The sequence below is a fragment of the Hipposideros armiger genome, unplaced genomic scaffold (assembly GCF_001890085.2).
Source record: "Hipposideros armiger isolate ML-2016 unplaced genomic scaffold, ASM189008v1 scaffold_26, whole genome shotgun sequence".
NCBI lineage: Eukaryota > Metazoa > Chordata > Mammalia > Chiroptera > Hipposideridae > Hipposideros > Hipposideros armiger.
Window position 1 is genome coordinate 5,649,798 of NW_017731376.1, and position 22,918 is coordinate 5,672,715.

General features: G+C 41.8%; 1 long non-coding RNA gene across 1 annotated transcript in view; it reads right to left on the bottom strand.

Annotated features, from left to right (window-relative positions):
• The window catches only part of LOC109379430 (uncharacterized), a 37,918-nt gene extending 15,441 nt beyond the window's left edge, over window positions 1–22,477 (bottom strand). Inside the window, exons 1-4 of the long non-coding RNA XR_002123205.1 lie at window positions 22,379–22,477; window positions 20,445–20,866; window positions 1,633–1,832; window positions 1,262–1,467 (exon numbers count right to left, since the gene is read on the bottom strand). This is a non-coding gene — a long non-coding RNA (uncharacterized LOC109379430). The remainder of the gene's footprint in view (window positions 1–1,261; window positions 1,468–1,632; window positions 1,833–20,444; window positions 20,867–22,378) is intronic.
• Window positions 22,478–22,918: the final 441 nt, after the last annotated feature.

Here is a 22,918-nt window from a genome sequence, read left to right on the forward strand (position 1 = left end):
TGGGCCAGTGAAGCGACGTCCTCCATAACTAGACTGAAGAACAAAAGGACAGCAACTTGTCTGTTTCCCTCCCCCAATTCCCCAACACCGTTCCCCTCTCCCAATTCCCCAATAAAATCTTAAAAAAAAAGAGAGAGAGAGACTGCAAAAATGAAAAGAAATGTTCACAGAAAAGAGAAAGGAAGGAAGGAAGGAAGGGAGTGAGGGAGGGAGGGAGGGAGGGAGGAAGGAAGGGAAGGAATAGATCTGGGATTCAGAAGGAAAGATAGGAGAGGAAGAGAGATAAAAAGCAAAGCCAGTAGAGGGCCTAAAGTTAAATTTCCTTTCTTTCCATAACTGATGCTGAGTACAGAGCAGGCCTTACAGGTGGGAGGCCACCTGTGGCCATCAATCCCAGCATCACACTGCTTGCCATGGTCAGTGGGAGATGCCCATGTGGGACAATGGCAGAATGCAGCCTGAGAAATTAAGGGGCTCCCATGTGGTCAGAGGCTGCGTTCTCCCTGTCCCTTTTACACAAAGCTGCTGTTGACATCGAAGTGGCTCCCTATGACCCATGATGTTCACTGCCCAAGCTTAGAGGCCTCCATTGCAGTGTCAGGCCATTTTTGCAATCGTTTAAACCTTAAGGGGAATATGTCCCATGCCTAAATTTGTACATAATTTCTATGTTTTTTACGGTGTGGATTATTGTTTAGTTTAATGCCTATAGCCAGTTGCTTTTCACCTCTTAATGTCACTTCATAAAGAAATGTAAAAAGGGAGACATTTTCTTAAAACTCTCTCTCTCTCTCTCTCTCTCTCTCTCTCTATATATATATATATAGATAGATAGATAGATATATTCAAATATGGAAGAATTGTGTGGGTAAATGCACACACACATACGTATACATATAAACCCACATAATGCTTCCATATTCAATTTCTAGGAAACCAAGAACAAAGCATTGCAGGGTGTTTTTCAATAATAAGATTCCGCTTTCATTTCTATTTTTGTTTTTTAAAAGAGCACACCTCACAATGAGACGTATTTCACTGCTCCCTAGACCATTAACTGGGATTACACTTAGAGGGCCCCCTCTCGTGGTTTTTAGTTTCACCTCTTTCAGTTGACTTTTGCACAAATAATCATTCATTTCTATAAGCTTTCCCCAGAGAATTTTTTTCTTAAACCAATTTTGCTCATGTGGCTGTTAATTGTCCTCCCCAAAGTGTGTTTGCTATGTTGCTATTCCCCAGGGTTTGGTTTTTAGCTTACTCAGCTCTTTCTTCCTCGGATGACACTGGGTGGTCTCATGAATGGCTCTGCTATATGTTTTTCACACTGTTCACTTTTCCACCTTGGCTTAAAGACGAAGATATTGTTCCTTTCTCCTCCTCCTCCTCCTCCTCCTCTTCCTTCTAAATGGCTCGTTATTTTTCATAGAGAATGGCATTTAAGCTTTGTCACCTTGGGTGTCACATCTGTGCAGAGATGAGCAAACAAGACAGCACGTTACAGCACTTCTTCAATCTTATCTTTTTAAATTCATTTCTGTTTCCCCTGCCGTGAAGTTAGAGGACAGAGACTTGGTATGTGTTAATCTTCTCTTAGACCATGTATTTAACAAGTACTGATATTGTACTTACCACCTATAAGGCATTTGTGCTCGGTGCTCTCCAAATATTAATTAATTCAACCCCACAGACAACCTTATGAGGATGGTGCTAGGAGTCTTCATATTTTGTAGTTGAGGAGATAGTGAGTCACTTGCATAAAGTCACACCTCCGGTAAGCAGGAGGGTCAAGATTCAAATCCAATCAGGTCCTGTATCCAAGCTGCTGACCACTACATTTGAAAAAAAAGAAAAAAGGCATGGGTTTCTTGCTTTAAAATGTGTCTGATGAGTCAGTTCAATGTTCCTGGGACTAACACCAATTTTGTCTCTGTTTACATTAAACCCAAGTGCTTTTCCCCCAAAAGTACTTTATAAAAAGTATTACAACTTATAGCAAATACACAGTTCTATACTCCTGCTCAGGCCTTTTAGTAGCCTCTTTCCCCGTTTTAGGCCAAGTCAGGTGGGCTGTGGTCATCCTCCTGGGAATTCTGATAGCATTTGTGTCTCTTTTTATCACTTTACTCCCATCACCTACCTCTGGTAACTTTTCATGAGTTTTTTCAACATGTGAGGCCTAATTTATGTTCTGGGAGCCACACCCTTTTCAACAAAACACACACAGATGCCATACATAAATGAAAGGTGACCTTTACCTATGAAAAGAATTTTGATGAATTGCAGGAAGTCATATACTGCGCAGGGAAAATAGTCTTTTGATCTTCTTTTTTATTTTTTTTAAAATATAAATCACTTCCCATGAAGAACAATCTGAGTTTAATGAGGTTCTTTAAGTGGAGACTACAAAGACTCTAGAGTATTAGAGCATAATTCCACTTGTGCTGGTCTCTGGTTTACTCCTACTAATAGTGTGTGCCTACTGGGTAGACAGGGGAAGGCTGAGGACTCAGAGGGAATGAGTGAAAGCGTTTAGATCAGTCGATAAATATTTCTGAGTTATAGACATGAGCTGGAGTTGCTATAGCAATGGTTTCAAACTCAGGACTGGGACTCCTCCATGGTCTCTGATATCAGTGTTGAAAGAAATAGAAAAATAAAAAGGTGGAGGAGAATAGAAAACATGAGAATACATGACACAGAGTAAGGACTTACAGTGTTCTGTGACACTTTACCAAACGTCTGTGTGTATACAGAATATGTAGACTAAGTTGCCCTGTAAACTATACTTCTTTACTATGTATTCCGTTCCAAAAAAAAGTTTGAAAAACTCTGGTCTACAGAATAGAACCAACCGCAGCATTTTCTGAGAATGTAAACTACAAGCCCAATGACAATTTTTAACGTTCTAACAATGTGAGGGGAGCTTTATACAGATGATTCTATAGGGAGTATTAAGAGGGATTCGTTGTAATAGGAGTAAGTGGCTCTACTCTTTCTGTTTTTTTAAAGATCTTATTGGGAAAGGGGAACAGTGTTGGGGAATTGGGGAAGGGGAGCAGTCAAGTTGTGCTTCAATTTTAGTTGTGGAGGGCGCAGCTAGCTCAGCTGCAAGTCCAGTCACCATCCGGCCGCCCATCAGCAGCTCGTGGCAGCTAAGCTCAAGGTGCCATGTTCAATCTTCGTTGTGGGTGGGTGGCAACCTTGTTGTTAGGAGCACATGCTCTCACCAGCTGAGCCACCCTGCCTCCTGTTGGCCCCTCAGCTCTGATGCAGCTCACTGGCCCATGTGGGAATCGAACTGGCAACCCTGTCTCTCAGAGCTCATGATCTTAACCACTGAGCCATTTGGCCTGCCCAAGTGGCTCTACTGTTCTTGTCAGTGGGAGTGCATTTCTGAGGTGAAGTCAAAGAAGGATTCTCAAGAGAGAGGTCAGCGTCTAAGGAGATGTGAAGCGGGACTTGTTCCAAATTCATGGGCTTGGAGGACAAGCCCCAAGTTGCAAGAGGCTGATGAATGTAAATCATGAAAATGTTCTCCTGGTAAGAGTGAAGGAACAGGTACATGCCCCACTTTCTGAAAGCTCACAGTATGCCACTTCGCTGTTACGAAATACCTACATTAGCCCCTGTTTTTGCCAACCGAACAACAACAACAAAATCTGAAGAGAATTTTCACTTTTACCAAAAAAGGCACAAAGGGAAAATAGCGTTCAGCACTTGTTTGGCAGTAGCCCCTCTAGAGGCAGCAGTACTGGCAGCAGTGAGAGTGGCCCCACCAGGCTCCTTCCCGGGAACCACACTCGGCATCTCGGCCTCAAGCCCCATAGCACTGAACCGTGTGTGTGAGCCCCTGTGCTGCTTCTCCGTTTATTTTGTGCATCCCGTAGCAAGGCGTGTCCTAAAGTATCAGAAAAGCCTAAGAGAGCTTATAAGGTGTTAGGCTTAGCATAAAACCGGACGTAACTAAGCATTTTGATCATGATAAACAAAATAAAGACACTGTGCCTGTGTTGAACTTGCCTGGGTCCACCATTCATACTATTTACACTCAGAGAGAAAGAAACTTGAAAGCTACCCAAGTTACTATAGGATCTGTTAGTAGCAAAGTGGTCTCTCCAGTAATGGATAAAATGGAAAGTCTGTGGCTTGAGTGGATTGATGGGTGTACAAAGCGGGGTGTGTATTTATCACATAACTCCTACTTTTACCGTATATTAGGGTTATTTTACACTTTATATGTTATTTGGTATGATTTGGTAGGTTATTTTGGAGGGGGGGTCTAGAAAATGCTCAAAATTTTTTTCACATAGATTATGTAAATCAATGGTAATTTCTTCTTCACTTTATGCTATTTCAGCTTACAAAAGGTTTCATAAGAACACTCACCTTTTGGATCCAGGGGAAAGCTGTATACAGCAGAGAACAGGGTGAGAAATTCGGATCAGCAGACTGATGCCTATTGGCCCAAACCGAACCATACCTGTGTTTGCTTTGACTGGTCTTTTAAATGTTAAGACGTTCCCATAAAAATTGGGATTTCCAGTTTCTCTAGGAAAATCAGGAGGCCTGGCACCTCTGAGCCTGCACCCCTGCATGGCAACAATTGGCTGGAGTGACAAGCGAGCAGGTTCTCCCTCCTGGGCTGTCCCATGGGAGAGCCACCAACACATTTGGCCCTTTAAATTAAAATCAAATAAAACCTTTAGTTTCTCAGTTAGAGTAGCCACATTTCAAGTGGTGAATAGCTACATGTAGCTGGTGTCTGCCATATTAGACAGGTATAGACCATTTTCATCATCACAGAAAGTTCGATTAGGCAGTGTTTCCTTTAGGTTCCCTATCCCCCACGAGTCACTCCTTTCTCACCCTGGGCCAGCCCACTCCTTTTTGTCACCTGACTCACTCATTGGGCATTTCTATTTGCAACTGTCATAACACAATACTTATGTTAGGTTGCCTGAAAATCTCTGTGACTTAATCTTGGAAAACAAAACTTAAGGCAATTGACCACAGACTCTCTGAAGTATCTTGAACTCTCTCTCTCTCTTTCTCTCTCTCTCTCTCTCTCTCTCTCTCTCTCTCTCTCTCTCTCTCTCTCTCTCTGAGTGTGTGTGTGTTCTATGCAAAGTAAGGAGTGACTTAAGAATTAGAGACTGTATACACATAAATGGTGTCTTATAGAGTTATTAGAAGAGTTTTAGTTAGAGTTCTTCATTACAGGGGAAACTATAGAAAAATAAGCTTATTTCCTGTTGTCTACAAATATAGATACCCAATAGGGTGAGTAGGACAGAACCCAAAGGACCAAATCTGATGAGAGTAACTAACGTAAAGCAATGAATAACTTTTCCATCTGGAAAAAAGTTAACATCCTGTGAGGATATATGTAGATAGGATAACTTTTGGCTCTTCCCATACATCACAGAATACAAAAGAGAACTGACAGTGATTGGGTTAATTTGATCAATGTAGGAAGCCAGTTGAGGCAAATCAGATTTGAGAGAATCATTTGGCTTAAATTGTCCTTTAATTCTAAATTACTCTTATAATCATAGATATCCATATCACTTGTGCAGGCACTGTCATTGAATATTTATCTCTGAGCTCAGTAAAACATGCATGTACACACACATGCACCCATTTAATTTCCAAGAGCATAATACAGTTCCCAGGAACCTAAAAGGGAAGCATAACACTCTTAGAGTTATTACAGGTTAACAAATTTGGGATTCGTGCTGTATTTTAGCACATTTTTAAGTGTTATTTCTTCTGCCTTGGTTAACTCGCCTTGCTGTAAACTCTTTTGCTGTGGTAATGCATGGAAAATATGAGAGGATCCTGAAAGAATTTTTGTGGCAGCCAGAAAATTTTGTTTTTCAACCTGCATTTGTTCATTGTTGTCAGTACCTACGTTTTTCCAGGTTCACATATGAAAATAATTATTCCTCACTTCAGGAAGTCCATTTTTTAAAAACCAGTTTGGCTTCAAAGGATCCAGCACCCTTAACAGGGTCAGCCCAGCCTAGGAGACAGCTGGGGAGGAGCCCTGGCCTGAGGGTAATCTGTGCTTTCCTGCCTTGTCACCTCTTGGAACTTGTGCTGGGCATTCCTGGAAATAGGGACTGTGTCCCACCTAACAGGGGAAATACAAATGTCTGTATCTAAGAGCTGAGAGAATTGGCTCACAAATGGAGGAGCAAAATCCCTAGGCCCAGCTCTTCCAGTCTTTCAATAGTGAAGCCCAAATGCTCCCCCCAAGTGCCTTTTGCAGGGTTGGTTGGGGGGTGAGGGGAGGGGGGTGGGCTGTAGAAAGGGTCCAGCACAGGGTCAGGGCTGTTAGTTTTTTGCCACAGATGTGTGACCTTGGGTAAGTTTTTTAGCATCTGAATTTCTGTTTACTCAGGTATATGGAGGGTTTCAAGTGGATCAGTCTCCCTTTTGATAAATATAAAAATATCAAGTCCTCCTTGTTGCATCTATATCATGGTCACTGCAAAATCAACCTTTACCCTAAAGCATCAATAGAATTAAGATCAATGTTTCGCTTTGGTGACTAAAACAGAAAACGTTCACATTTGCACACATAGTAGAAGTTAATTTCCTAAAGAGCTCCACACCAGCATTTCTAAAATTGCAGCGAGCAGAAGAATCATCTGGGGGCTCATTTAAAATGCAGATTCCTGGGTCTTTCCCTCCGGAGATTCTAGAGCAGTTTGAGGGTGATGCTGGGAACCCACATTAATAATCACACCAGGTGATTCAGAGTCCAGAGGGGGATGTTTAGAGAAATCCTGACATTGGCTCTAAGTTTCAAGATGTGCAGCAACCACATCTGTCTTGCTCAGCATCGCACCCCATAGCACCTGCAGCACACAATAGGGCACTCAGCGTTGCTCATGGGCCTTGTTAACTCAGTCCCTCCAAATGCTTTCTTGTCACATCCAAGAAGGATATGACCAACTTTCTTTTGGTAGCAAATATTGTTATCTGATTTATTAACTGTTATATGTTCAGATGTGAAGATGTGCCAGGCACATTGTAGCTGCTCAATATATATTTGTTTAAAGAATAGATGGGTGTCTATTATACCATGATTAGAATTGCTTCTCATTTTCCAAATATGAAATTATAAGTGCTAAAATGCCTGCTGCCTAGGCAGGGTGAATGCGGTCTCCACTCTCACCCCAAACTTTGTGAGAATGCTGGATTGAGTTTGTTCTTGAAACTTTCTCCCCGTCGAAGGTAAAGATGTCTATGAGATTCAAGAGCAGATTCTCACCGAGCTTCCTGAAGCAGAGGCTCAGCCTTCTTACTATGAGAAGGCGTAACAGGGGGACATGCATCAACCCCCCTCCTCTTTACTCCCCTCCATTACCAGCACCTCTCCAAAGGCCCCAACCACACAGCCACACCTGTCCTTACACACTGCAAAACTTAACAATGAAAGTAAAAATCTGTCCAAGGGAGGACACCCAGCATCATAGCGGTCCCTCTGCTGCCACTTCTTTATGGTCACACTCCACACTCTATTGTCAATACCTACAGACCTGTCTGCCCACCCCGCCACCCAGAGAAGCAATTATGGTTTCCTCTATTGTGTTCCTAGCACCAAACCCAATGCCTAGTGAAGGCTGAGGAAAGGTCAAGGTGGGGGCAACATTCCAGCTGAAGGACAGGAAGTGGCTGGGCCAGTTGCCCCCTGGCCGCCCCATTCTCTTCCTTCAGGCTCAGAGGACACATCCTTGGAGAGGTCTTCCTTGCCCCTGAACTAAATTTGCCCACTCCTATTATTCTCCCAGAACACCCCATTCTTTTTTATCGTAGCACATCACAATTGGTAGTTACAGATTTATTGGGTTCCCTTCTTGTTTATTATCTGTCTGTCCAACTAGAGTATAAGCTCAATGGGGGCAAACCCGTATTTGTTCTGTACTCCATCCAGAATCTCAAAAAATGCTTGTGGGTACTCAATACATATTGAATAAGTGAACGGATGAATGACAACGCACGCCTAGTAATCTCCTTAGTCTATCACTGCAGACCCCTGCTCTAGACAGGAAGCCTTGCTTGCTCCAGTCACCCTGTCCCTTCACCTCCTACCGCCGTTCTCACAGCCATGAGGGAATTCCCATGCCAGGACAGAGTGGCAACGCTGATTGGTTATTCCCCGGGGATACCTGCCAACTGATACAAATCAAGTGTTTACTGGTTGACACAGTGTCTTTAAAAATGACATTGTAACCCTATATAGATGGAGATAATTTTATCTTGAGAATTCATTTTTTAATGAATAAATCATAATAATGGCCCTCATTTTTGAGCATTTACTATGTGCCAAGTACGTAATGCCATCCACTCTTTATGGAGTATATGTGCCAAGAATTTTAAATGTATCACTTCATTTAAGCCTTGCAAAGCCTAAGACAGGTACTTTATTATTATCACATTACAGCTAAAACTGAGCTTGGATAAACTGAGTCTTTTGCCTGAGGTCACACAAGTAATAAATGGTCAAGCGGGATTACCTTCCTGTCTGACCCCCAAATCTGTGGTCCATTCCCTGCGGTCCACTCCCACATCTGCTCTGAGGCGGAGGAAGGGATCCACTCCTCTCCAAATGGAAATGACGAGCAGGGGAGGTGAGGGTAAGGACGGGGTAAGGAAATGAATACAGAGCAGGTTCCTACTTCGTGTCAAGCATATGTGACCCACATGGGCAGGAATGATAGTCTTCCTTTTATTAGGGAGGAAAGAAAGCCTCAGCAGGGTTGAGTGACTTACTCCAGTGGGCCAGGGAGGTAAGAGCCATGCACAGGGGCAGATCCAGGCATTCTGAGGCTTTACTTTCAAGTTCAGGTGTGAATGCCTTTGTCTTACTCAGGCCTCAGACACTTTAGGGACAATACTGTGTCTAAATCTCCTCGTCCCTTGCATCTTTGCCTTGACAGAAGGGTGGCTGGGTAATTAACTCTGCTTAGCAAAGTGACTGGAAAATATTACAATTATGACTCTGTCTTTATTCTAGAATAAATTCATTGTTGTGTCTCAAGGAAAGTTGCTGTTGCCCAAACAGGTCCCAGAATAGGTAGCCTCACTAATGCTTCTGTTTATCAGAAACCATGGAGGTGAGAGATCTGCAGCTAGTTACAGGGATAAACGATGTTTGCTTTGCAGCTGCTCTTTAAGCATTAAAGTATAGAAAGTTTACATATCTCTTCTTCCCTCCTTTCTTTCTTCTCTCCCACCCCCTTTCCTCACTTCTATTCTTCCTTTCTTCCTTTTTTTAAGCAAGCATTAAAAGTTGTAGTTTGCAAAATATTTAAACGTTGAGCTGTCTTGACCTATTGAAAATAGTCATTATGAAATTACTGACTCAACCATGTGTTGATAGAACTTTTGATAAGCACTTTCGTTGAACATAATTCTAGATTCCTCCCCAGGTGATTTAGCCTAGGGTCTAAGATAGAGTTCTGAAAGTGTTCTAGAACTGTCCCAAAGAGTTCTGTCTTAGTCAGTTGGGCTGCTAGAACAAAACACCACAGGCTGGGCAGCTTAGAAACAGCGCACCTTTGTTTCTCATAGCTCAGGAGACTAGAAAGTCCAAGAGCAAGGAGCTGGCCAACTCAGTGTCCGGTAGGACCCACTTCCTGGTGCACAGGTGGCCATCTTTCTGCTGTGTCCTCACATGGCAGACAGGCCAAGGGAGCTCTCTGGGGTCTCTATTATAAGGACACTAATCCCACTATAAGGACTCTGCCCCTATGATCTTGTCACCTCCCAAAGGCCCCACCTCCACATACTATCACATTGGGGATTAGGTCTCAACATATGCATTTTGGAGGGACACAAACTTTCAGTCTATAGAAAGTCTATTCCTTCTCAATAATTTCATGTTTCAACATTTCTTTAGTAAGTTCACTTTTCAAGTTGGGTATCTTATCCTTCTGCTCAAATATTTCTCTGTAATTTCAGAGGGAACTCAAACTATGCAAGAGAAACAGCAGGAACAGTAGACCACCCAAATCCACTCATCTCAAGCTATCCCTGCACATCCTGTCCCCAACCCTGCCCCTTAAGCCCAGTGTGTTCACTGCTGCGTCATCAGGTAGTGATATTTCTATCCTATAGTCTACATCTGGGAACAAGGTACCACCTGACCTTTCATTAGTACCTAGCAAGGGAGGTAATAAGGGAAATAAATAATAATGCCTATTTTACAAAGCATTCACCCCTAGCTTCCATGAATACTAATCAAAGCATGCATAAAATCATAGCACCTCATGTTTGAGAAAAAAATGTGAGTTATAATAAATCCTATTTCCATAATTCTAACATGCTGTAATTCCCATCTGATGAAATGCAGCTATGAAATTAAAAGTGCCATTTTATGTGTGAAAGTTCTAAACCTGGACTAAATAAAAGTGGAGGCAAAGATTTTTTAGAGTTTTAAAAAGAGGGTAGAAATATGGTGAAAATAGGAGACATTCTCTTGAATTTATTAACAATTTAGGAGACACAGTAAGAAAAGCAGCCCAAACTTTGCATGATCTCTAAGTGAAAAAAGGCACTGCAGATGTTACTATTGGCTCCAGCCCCTAGAACAGTGCAGAACAGTGCCTTTCACATAGAAGGGCCTCAGCACATATTTGATATTTGTTGAATAATTTTTTTTTTTTAGCACAAGTTGAGAGAGAAGGCAGGAGGGAAAGAGCAGAGCAGCCTAACAACCAGATTTCATGAGAACCAAAAGGGAAGGTCATTTGGGGAGCTGAAGAGGATATGACAGTTGGACCTCAAGGTAAGGTGACTGTAGTAGTATCCTCGAGCTGTTGTCATAAAGTACCACAAACTGGGTGACTTAAAAAAAAAAAAAGAAGTGCCCGGTTATCTCAGTTGGTTAGAGTGTGGTGCTGATAACACCAAGGTTGCTAGTTTGATCCCCACATGGGCCACAGTGAGCAGTGCCCTCCTTAAAAAAAAAAGAAAGAAATTTATTGCCTCATAGTTGTTAGGTTAGAAGTCCAAAACTGAGCTGTCAGCAGGGCTGTGCTCCCTTTGAAACTTATAGGGGAAATCCTTCTCTGCCTCTTTCTACAATAGCTTCTGGTGTTTTGCTGGCAATCGTTGGCATTCCTTGGGGTGCAGCTGAATCACTCTAATCTCTGCTTGTGTCATCATCATGTGGCATTCTCCCTGTGTGTCTTTGTGTCCTCAAATAGCCATCTTCTTATAAGGGCACGAGTCATATTGGATTAGGGGTCTATCCTACTCCAGTATGACCTCATCTTAACTAATTGCATGTGCAACAACCCTATTTCTAAATAAGGTCACATTTTGGGGTACTGAGGGTTAGGATATAAGGCAAATATTTTAAAAAATCAATTTTGTTTCTGTATATCTACAAGAAACATTAGGAAATGATGTTTTTTAAATATTAAGATAGCATCAGAAAACATAAAATACTTAGAAATAAATTAATGAAAGATATGCAGTTGCTCTACACTGAAAATGAAAAAAAATATTGCTGAAATTAAAGAAGATCTAAATAAATAGAGAAAAATACCATGTTCATATACTGGAAGACTCAAAATTGATAAAATGTTAACACTCCCCAAAAATGATGATAGATTCAATGCCATCCCAGTGAAAATCCCAGCAGGATACTTTTAGAAATCAACAAGCTTATTCTAACATTTATATAAAAATGCAAAGGATCTAGAGTAGTCAAACTACCACGAAAAAGAAAAACCTAGTTAGATGACTTATACCACATGATTTCAAGATTGTAATTTTAAGATTGTAACCAGTCTACAAGATGGCCCCCACTTATCCCTACTTCTTGGTATTAGTTTCTTGTGTAATCCTTTCCCACATGGTATTAGGGTTTGTCTGTGTGGCTAAGAGAATATGACAGAAGTAATGAAATGCTACTTCTTAGATTAAGCTATAAAAGGCATTCCCTTTCTCCCTCTCTCTCTCTCTCTCTCTCTCTCTCTCTCTCTCTCTCTCGTTCTGAGGAAACCCAGTCACTCTATCATGAATAGTCCTATGGAGAGGGCCACACAGTAAGAAACTGAAGCCCATGTCCAACAGTCAGCTAAGAATTCAGGTCTTCAGATGACTGCCACCCTAACCAATAGCTTGGCTGCAACCTCATGAGAGAATCTGAGAGAGAACCACCAGCTTAGTTGCTCTCAGATGTCCAACTTTCAAAAACAGTGTGGAAACAATAGTGTTTATTGTTTTACATTGCTGAATTTTGGAATAATTTGGTATGTAGAATGTTAGTGAATATAAAGACTTACTTTTAACTTATAATAATCAAGATAGTGTGGTATTGATGTAAGCATTGACAAACAGAACAATAGAACACAATAAGATCCAGAAATAGACCCATACACACATATATAGTCAATTGATTTTTGACAAATGCACCAATGTGATTCAAAGATGATAGTCTTCCCCAAAAATGTTGCTAGCAAACCCTTTTACATAAACCACCAAAAGTATTTCAAGGTTGAACATAGAGAACATCTTGGGGTGAGCAAAGATTCCTTAGACAGGATGATGGATAAATGAATAATATACACACATACCATGCTATATTATTTGGCTATGAGAAAGAAGGGAATTCTGTCATTTGTGGCAACATAAACAAATCTTGAGGGCATTATGCTAAGTGAAATAAGTCAAAGAAAGAAAGATGAACACTGTATGATGTCATTTACATATGGGATTTTTAAAAGCCAACTTTATAGAAACAGAGAGTAGAATGGTGGTTACCAGGGACTGGGAAAAGGGGAGATGTTGGTCAAAGGGTACAAACTTTTAGCTATAAGATAGGGCTAAGTTCTGGGGATCTAATGCACAGCGTGATGATTATAGCTAACGATGCTGTATTATAGACTTGAAAGTTGTTAAGAGAGTAGATCTTAAATGTTCTCACCACAAAAAGAGAATTGGTAATTATGTGAGGTGATGGAGGTGTTAACTAACCTTACTGTGGTAATCATTTAAAAATATATGTGTATCAAATTATCACGTTGTACAACTTAAACTTACATAATATTATGTCAATTATAGCGCAAAGAAGCTGAGGGAGAAAACCACATCTGTCCACAAAAAGACTTGTACAAGAATGTTTATAACAACTTTATCATGGTGGCAAAAACCTGGTAACAAATCAAATGTCCCTCAACAATCAAATGGATAAAGAAACCACAGTATATTCATACAAAGAAATACTACTCGGCAGTAAATAGAAGCACACTACTGACACATACAACTAAATGGAGGAATCTCAAAAACACGTTGCATCAAAGAAGCTAGACACAAAAAAGTACATACAGTGTAATTCCATTTACATGACGATCTACAGGCAAAACTAAGCTACAGTGATAAAATCAGAAAAGCAATTGTCTCTGGATGAGGGATAATTGATGGAAGGGAACTGGAGAAAACTTCCTGGGGGATACAGAAAACTCTCTGTGTTAATAAGGGTGCATACATTTGTCAAAAACTCATTTAACTGGACATTTAGAATCTGAGCAATTTATTGTATGTAAATAACCATATGAAAATGAATTTGAATGCTTTAGACAGGGTGTGCACTTTTTAGGTCCTGGCTATTTGTAGTGTTGCAAATATGTTAGTTGGCTTACACTGGTCTTGAGAGAGACCTAGAAATCAGGGAGAGGGGTGTGAAAGAGATCCTTGGAGGGGAAGGAGGGAGTGGAGAAAGGAACCACTCAAATGGAAAAGAAACACAAATGAAAGAAGTTGAATATTCACTTGGCATTGGGGCTTACACTGCCTTGGACTACTTCCCCCTTTCCATATGTCTTCTCTTTTAGGTGAGAATTCAGCTCAAGGGTAGTGTTGTGTCTTATAAGCCTTTGCATTTCCCAAAGCTCCTAGCACTATCTCCTGTATGCAGACAGAGTTTGGTAAATATCATAGGAAGAGAAAGAGAGAGAAAGAGAGCTTAGTTTTAGAATATTTTCCTGTGGGTTTTACATGTCTTTCCTGGAATGGCTGAGTACACGTTACATGAGAGCCAAGATGATTCTATAGTTCCCAGAGTCTAGCACTGTATCCGGCCCATAGAATAATAGATTTTCATTGATTAACTGTAGTGTACACTACAGAGAAACTTAAAGGACCTCCTCTCAAAGGCCTATTGTCTTTTCTCCTCCTCCACCCTCCCACTTAATCTCGCAGCAGTGGAAATCTTTAAATATGCTTTTTGTTGTTTTGCAGCCGTTTGCATTTAAATTGGGCGTGTCACTATCACATTTTATTAGCTATTCCTCATACCAGCCCTGTGAGGTTAGCGCTGTTATCTGCGTTTTACAGGCGAGGGCACTGAGAGGTGAAGCAACCTCTCCCGGGTCGGGATCACACAATGAGCTGCTGGAAGAGGTGGGATTTGAGTGCACAGCTTCCACCTTCACAGCCTGTTCCACCCGTCCCTAGCGCTGTGTGGCCTTGAACATGATAATGAAGTGGGATTTTCTACACTGGGCTTTAAAGATCACTTTAAAGGCATTAATTCCAAGAGAAAGAATTTGAACTGTAATTCTTTGGCCTGATTATTTTTCCTGAGGAGATTTTTCAGACATTTGACTGGGCTGCCTAGACCCAAGATCTTTGAAACGACTCACTCTATCCAGAGATTGGGCACCGTTATCTCCTGCTCAGATGCCCCACCTCTCAGAAGCCTTCAGCAGCCTCCCGGTAGAGCCCACCCATAGACCATAACCCCAAAGCCGTATTTTGCAGGAACAAAGTTTGAAGGGGAGTTAGAGCTTATCTAATTAAGAAAAATTCAATGTGGTCCATGAACTTCCCTAAATGTAAAATGTTATGTGAAATTAGGGGTCTGGTAGATATGGCTTTATTCTTTTACCTGAGAAGGCCAAGCTGTCAGACAGTTCTCCTTCAAAGGGGGTGTGAACTAACAGGTGGGGAAATTGAAACTCAGCGAGTTTTAGGAACTTGCCTTAAGCATCCCTCACACAGCCAGGCGACAACAATCCTGGATCTAGAATCTCAGTCCTCCATTAAGGCAGGGGGACTGACTGTTACCTTGGTTCCAGAACATGCACTTAGTTTGAAGAATTACGCTCACAGGCTGTTTAGCTCATATACTTCTCTAAAGAATTGGTTTCCCCCCAAACGGTATCATTCTTCAAGAGCAAACCACTAGCCCGGCCTTTTCTTCATCTGGAGGACACGTGGCTGAGGCAGCTCATGCTTTCTGTGCCCTTCCCCTTAATGGCAGATGGGAGGAGCGTCAGCAGTTCCCAGAATTCCCAGTTCTGATAACTCAGCCCAATGTGATTAAGAACACGATTAGTACATCACCCATTAACTCCCTGCTTGATACTGGATGATTCAATTAAGACAAATTGTTTTCAGCCTTGGCTGTACTTTTGATTTCCCCGGGGGGGGGAGCTTTTAAAAATCCCCATGCCCATGGCCAGGCCCCACCCTGGACCAATTAAATCCAAATCTCTGGAGGAAAAGCTCAGGCAAGTATATTTTTAAAGCTCCTCAAGTGATTGCAATGTGCAGTCAAAGTTAAAAACCACTAATAAGAGCAAGAGAAAAAAATTCCTGTTGATCAGGTAGGTACCTATTATGTACCAGTGTTACATATGCTGGCCTCCTTACTCGTCCCTAACTCAGAGGGGTTCTGTAACTTTTCTAAATATCACACAGCTAGAAAGTGGCAGCGTCCAGCTTTAAATCTAGGTCATGATAATTCCTGAGGTATGCTTTCAGCACAGGAATAGATGGTTTCCTGAGAGCTATCTGTAAAGCATAGATTAATGCTGATTAAATGAGGTGGCATCTGTTAAACACCTGGCACATAGTAGGTGGGCCTGAATAATCTCTATTTCTCCATTTCTCAGCCTATTCTTTTAACTAAAATGTTCCTCCTGGCCCTGGCTATGGAACAACAGCAAGACCTTAGGTCCGGGAACTTTGGGTTCACCCCAGCAGCTATGCAGAATAATGTTTTCTTTATACACAAACCATGTTACATTATAAAATCATTGTGTGAGGGTGTTAGGTTTTAGGGACCTTAAGTTGATGGAATCTATACTGAAAATATGTCCTACCTATTATATGCATTTTATAGATACCTTTAGCTTCATATACCAGGGTGCCAAAAAATGTATATACATATCTTTTGTTATCAGTATATATTGAGTATTACAATTTTAATATGTTTTTTTCCTTTCTTAAAATGTGTATACATATTTTTGGCACCCTCTGTGTTTTAATGTGCTGTAGCCATTATCTTTCTCTTCTCATTATCGGGCGGGATGATTCCCCATTTAACTGATGTTAAAGTTGGCGTTTCCCTGCCATGCAGCTGAAACGTGATGTAACCAGGTCACCCATCCATCTGTCACTGTCTTCACAGCGCCGATCTGGTGCCTTAGTAGTTCTGAAGTCTTTCCCTTTCTTCTCGTCTATTTGTAAGGCTCACAAATCATTAAAAAAAATTTTTTTTTCCTGAATTGGTGGCATTCGGTCAAATAAGGCATGGATGGGGGCAGGGGTTTTAAGACAAGGTGCATCCTCAAGGTGGAACCTGTGCTGGCATCTGCCAAGGAGAAGAGGCAACGATCTCGTCCAGAACATCTCTGTATGCTGACAGGTACTGAAGGGTTTCACCAAAGCAGTAACAGTAATAATAGCTAATGTTTATAGCAGCCACATAGGCCAGGCATTGTCCCAGGTGCTTTGCAGTAAATGATACAGCCAAGATTCAAACCCAGGGACTCTATATCCAGAGCCTGGTTTCTAACTCTAGGGCTACACTTTGGGAGCCAGCAGCTGCGGGGAGTGGGGTTCTGTGTCAATCTCAGAGGAGGAAGGAATGAGACATGTGGCTGGTCATGTCCAAGCCCTTATCCTTTCTCTGTCCCCCTATTCCTCCACATCACTGTCCACACTTCTTCTGAGACAGAAGGAACTGTAGGAGTCAGAGATAGTCCTGGTTGAACAGAAGAGAGGGGAGGGACCGAACACCTATCTTTTCTTCTCACATGATTCTCTTATTCATCGAGCCTGCATTGAGTGCCACCCATGTGTCTGACACAGTTTTCAGTTCTTTGTACATATTAAGTCAGAGAAGTCAAGGTCACCTGCCCAAGGTCCACTGCTGTAAAGGAATGGGACTGGGTGTGAACTCAGATCTTGACACGCAGTGCCAGGCCTCTCGCACTTTTGGTAATTTCTGTTCATTTTAAAGTATTTCTAAGAGAGATTCTTCATTGAGCATAATACTTTAAGTAAACCAAAATTAAGTTCTCATCAGGGAAAGGAAGGTCAAGGGCCTTAGAACTGGGGAGCTCTTTCCTGAGAAGCCTCACTATGCACTTATTTCTTTCTGTCAATGCTGGTCTGGGTCCTTGTCCAAATATTGCACTAATATGTTTGTTTTTTTTGTCTTAATTGTGGCATACCACTAGATGCTATAGCAAAGAAGCTCTAATATGTCAATAGTTTAACAGCATCAACTTTTATGTTGCGTTTCTATAAAGACCCAAGGCAATTCTAAGTCAGGAGAGGTTGGCTGGGGTGGGGACTCAAACACAGACTGACAGGGGCTCTGTCTTTCTTCAAACAGAGATTCTGAGGCTATCCTATTCACTGACACTGACCTGGCAAAAGAGGAAATGGCATGGAGGAATGCATGTGAGAGGTTTTTATGAGTCAGGCCTGGAAATTGTGCCCAGCACTTCTGCTCACATTCCATTAGCTAGAACTCAGCCCCACGGCCATACTTTAGAGCCGGAGGGTTTGGGGAATGTGCCCAGTTCTACCCAAGAAGAAATTGTTTTTTTTCCTTCCCCTTTCTTTGTTTTATTTTGTTTCTGTGGTTTGTTGTTATTGTTTTATGACCAGTGGTTTGAGAGCTGAGGTGCCAATGGAAAAAAGAATAAGATGAAGTATCTTCAGGAGTGGTGCCTGTACATGAATGGCGTTCCGATTCTAAGTGTGAAAACAATAATAACTCATTTTTATTGAGTGCTTACTACATATCAAACTGTACTAAGCCCTTTCCCGAGAAAGTCGCATTTAATCCTGTAGCAGCCTTGAACATGAATTGTAAACGTGTGACAACAGTTAGTTGCGGGATGATACAGTTCTGCTCTTGTAAAGGTACTAAAGAGCAAATGTGCCCATGTAGGTCTAATATAAACCCTTCATTCCCTTGTCATGTGTCCCTGAAGTGGGTTTTCTTTGGATGACTCATCCAGGCTTTCTTGTCCTCTGGCTTCTGGTTGGATTTGGCCAATGGGGGTCATCAGCAGGAGAGCAGAGTTGAGTGTATTATTTGTGTCTCCGCTGCTCTGTGTTTTGGCTTCGTCAGCCCTTCTCTCGTAGCTATAGACATCAAGTCCCTCTTCCTGCCCCTTTGGACCTGGAATGACCATCACTTCCTGCCACTGATAGTCCCTTGGTGCTTCACCAGCCATTGACTGGTCTCTTAACCCTCCCCAGACCTTGTAAAGAGTTCCTCCCACAAACTCTCCTCAATTATCCCTTGGAGAGGGCCAGCCCTTTCCTACTGGTTCCTGTAGGACTTCAAAATGTATACAGTGCCCCACCTCCCTTTTTTAAAAAAACTTTATTATAGTTTCTGCTTTGGAGGCAGGAAGACGTAGTTATGAAGCCCAGTTTGATCACTTACTAGTTGTGCAAGTTACTTAACTTCACTGAGCTGTAGTTTAGTCATCCATGAAACATATGATAATGAATTTGTGAGGATTAAAAGAAATAAATATGCAAAGTACCTATCCCAATGTTTGGCACATAGTAGATGACTAATAGAATTGGAAATGGCAAATGATATCATGGACATATGTTAAACTTAATAATTAAATTATTAAATTAGTCTGTATATATTGCCTGTTAAACTGACAGATATTTTTCAAAAGGTGAGAATTCCCAGTGTTGACAATGATGTGAGGGAGAGGCACACATTGCAAGTAAAAGTATAAAATTTGGTAAAAGCTTTCCGAAGGGCATTTTATCTACAGGTATATAAAGCCCCCAAAATGTGCATTCTCTTTAACCCAGCAGTTCATGTCAATTTTAGGACTTTATCCTCAGGGAATAATCCTAAGGAAATAATCAGACAAAGATGCATTCCTAACACGTTCACACTCTCATTATTTACAACAGTTAAAAATTGGAAGCAACAGGGCCGGCCGAGTGCGTGTTGGTTAAGAACTGGCTTAGGACGACAGAGGACCCCGGTTCGGATCCCACATATAAGGGCCAGTGACACTGCCCTCTACAGCTAAGATGCTGAACAACAGCTCGACCTGGAGCTGGGCTGCCGTGGGTCGTCGGCGATGGCGTAGGCTGCAGCCCCTGTGGCAGTGGGTTGCCATGGGCTACCATATGTAGCCAGCAGCCAGGGTGAGTGGCCAGCAGCCGCAGTGAACGGCCGTCCAGAAGCCAGCGACTGATCTGCCTCGCCCGGGAAGAGCGCAATGATGGTGCCAAATTGGGCCAGTGAAGCAACATCCTCCACAACTAGACTGAAGAACAAAAGGACAGCAACTTGTCTGTTCCCCTTCCCCCGATTCCCCAATTTAAAAAAAAAAAAAAATGGAAGTAACAAATGTTCAACAAGAGGGAACTGGTTAAATAAACTTTGAAATATCTATACAGTGACAATGATAAATATGATTGATATTGAAATATGGCCATAGCACATTGGTAAGGAAAAGAATCAATTACAAAAGAGCATTATTTCATATTTTTGTACAAAGAGGAAAAAATTGAAGAGCCAAATATTGAAACATTAATTTGGGTTATTTCTGGATTATCGGATTATAGGTGACCTTTTTTTTCTTTTTTCCTTTTTTCCCCTGTATTTTCTAACTTTTCTACATGAACATGGTATATAGAACATTGTTTAGATAAGATTGTCTGTGGCTGCAAGTTATAAAAATCCAAACTATTGTGCTTTAGCAGCTAAACAGGGCCAGAACCAATGTCTGAAATTTGCATGGCTTTTCCTTCATGGCCTTAACGTAGCCACTGCACCTCCAGTTATGCATACGCATTCAGAAGGAAAGGGGGTCAGGAAGGTCAGTGCCTATCTCGGGAAAACAAGAGCATTCCTAGGAACCCCATGACAGACTTAGGCCTAATTGACCAGATTTGTGTCACGTGACCATCCCTAGCTGGACCGTGGAAGGGAGGAGGGGGTTGGGAAAGGGGGTGGAGTCAGGCCCTTAACAATGTTCACCACAAACACGTATTGCTTTTGTAATTAAAAAAAAAAAGTTATTGAACTTTTAAAACAAGTTATTTCTTTTCTTCTTGATTACTTTAGTGCTTTCCTCCCTCTGCCATCCTTCTGTCCACATTCAGGCTGCAACAGCCAGCAAATTCATACTCACCCAGCCGAGGGTGTGGGGAAGAATGAAGAAATCAGAGACAAGGCTGCACCCTCCCAGACGGTGGGAGTACAGAGATGGGCAGAGCGCCAAAGGCCTGGGAAATCGACCTGTTGCTTGTTCAGCCAACCTCATCTAGGTCCCTCTGCTCTGAGGTTGTGGCTACGGAAAGCTTATCAACAGGGACTTTTGCAACTTCAATGCTTCTAGCTCTGCTGTTTTAGCATGTGCAGAACTGGCCCTGGTATTTCATTCGTCTTGCTTTGTTCTCAGCGAGGCTTCCCAACTAAAGAACACACCCATGGTACATATGAGGGGATGGCTAGCAGGCCTGGGTTCAAACCCTGGCTGTGCCACTTAACTTCTTATGTGACATTGTAGTCAAGGCCCAGGTAGTCAAGCTCTCTGTGTTTCTGCTTCCTCACCTGTAAAATGGAAATAATAATAGCACACATTTCATAGTGTTGTCATAAAAGATTAGGCGAGTCAGTATTTGTCAAGTGCTTAGAACATGCCTATCACATGGTAAGTGCTATGTAAGTATTGTTTAAACAATAAATAAATATGAGAAAGGTGGAAACAGCTATAGGTGTCAGGGCTGTATTTGTTTAGGTCACGTTTTACTTGACCTAAACCCGAGAAAGCTAAAGCTACAACGAAGGGCCGAATTTTCTTTTGTTCTCTGCTGGCTGCCCCATGTGATCTCAGTGGTGCAAAAGAAGAAAGCCACAAGAAGCTAAGAGCCACAAAACATCTCTTGGGTGACAGGGACTCCCCAAGTACTTTATGTGTAACAAGCAGCTCATTTAAGTCTTATGAGGCAGGTATTATTACTGCCCTCATTTCACAGATGGGGAAACTGAGGCCCAGAGGAGTGAAGCCACCTTGACCTCAGTCACACTTCTGTGAGTGGTGGAGCTGGGATTTGACTCCAGGGACACGAGACTCCAAAGCCTGCATAGTTTCCGAATTAAGAATGATGTTTATGTAGGGTATCTTCCCTGTACATGATCCTAAAAGGTTAACACGCACATCAATTCCTAAAGATATTTAAAGGGTTTTTATTTAAAATTTCCCATAACAAATCCTTCTGTAAAAATGCTTGATTTCTCTATATTTAATTTGGCAAGTTTGAGTTTTCACATATTATGTTTTCTTATAGTGCATCTGTTTTGTTAAAAGGATAAATTCCAGACCTAAAACTTAGCTAAATTATTTGTGGGGAGGGGGAAGGCTTTATTTATTTATTTATTTATTTATTTATTTTTGAGTATGAAATACAGGATCTAAAAATCTCTCTATGTGTCCTAAAATAGCCAAAACTCAGTAAGCCCTTCCTAGCAATAAATGATTGTTTTTGCTGCCAATTCCAAACATATTGTCTTGAAGCTCAGAGACTGGCTTATGCCAGCTGAAATCATCAATTATTAACATTATGACCATCTCGCAGGTCCAAATTCCCCCGTGAGTAGCAGCAGAATTCCTTTCTGCTCTCTGGTTTGTGCATGCCACCTTTGCAAATGCCGGTTCCAAAGAAATAGTACCAGACACTGCTCAGTGGTTTTATTCATGACTATGATCAAGTTTAAGCAAAGTGTAAATGTTCCAGGAGACTTCCCTGTTCTTTCCCTTTAAGAAAAAAAAGTCACTCAGCCCCACCCAACCCCACCCTGAGCTTCTAAAGTTCTGGAGTCAGTGGTGCAAGAGATAGAGCCAAGATAAAAAGAACTGAAAACAAAATGGGCTCTTTTTTAAAACGTATTTTTGAAACTTTTTTTCCCAGCTCTTATACCTCCCCACCCTAAGCTGCAGAGTCCCGGGAGCTGACCCAGTACCACCGCCAGCCCACTGGGCACCTCTTCCTGGCCCTGGGCTGGCCACATGCAGGCTGAGGCCTATCCCTGGTCAGTCCCCATCCCCACCAGAGGAGAACTAACCTTTTCAGAAAAAGACAGTGCTAGCCTAGCCTCCAACAGACCGTTCTTACTGCAGGTGCTAATTTTCCCCTTTTTTTGCTTTTGGATTCATAGTTCTCATTCTTCTGCCAGGGGGTTAGAGGTTGCAAATAGCCAAGCAGCAGCTGCAAGGAAGCTCTGAAGTGCATATCGTGTGGGTAGGGCCAGCCGTAGGCAGGAGAGACCGGGAGAGAGATTAGGTGAAACATTAGCCACAGCCTCTTGGATTCAGTCCAGTGTCTTTCAATTATTTCTTTATGTGCTTTTGGTCCTGGGCTTACTTGGCATGGGACAGGCATCCATTAGAAGATTTCACAATGATTTGCCATGTTACAGTTCTAAACAGATGTGAACTCGTCACCAAAAGAAATTTATGTTTTACCATCTTTTCCTCCACCTCTCCCTGGGGAGCTGCAGGGAAAAGCACTCCAAGTGAATTAATCAAAATGACTAGGTAATGCTCTAAAAATAATAAACGTTGTTATAAGTCTGGATCTCTTTCAAGTTTGAGCTCATTTTGTG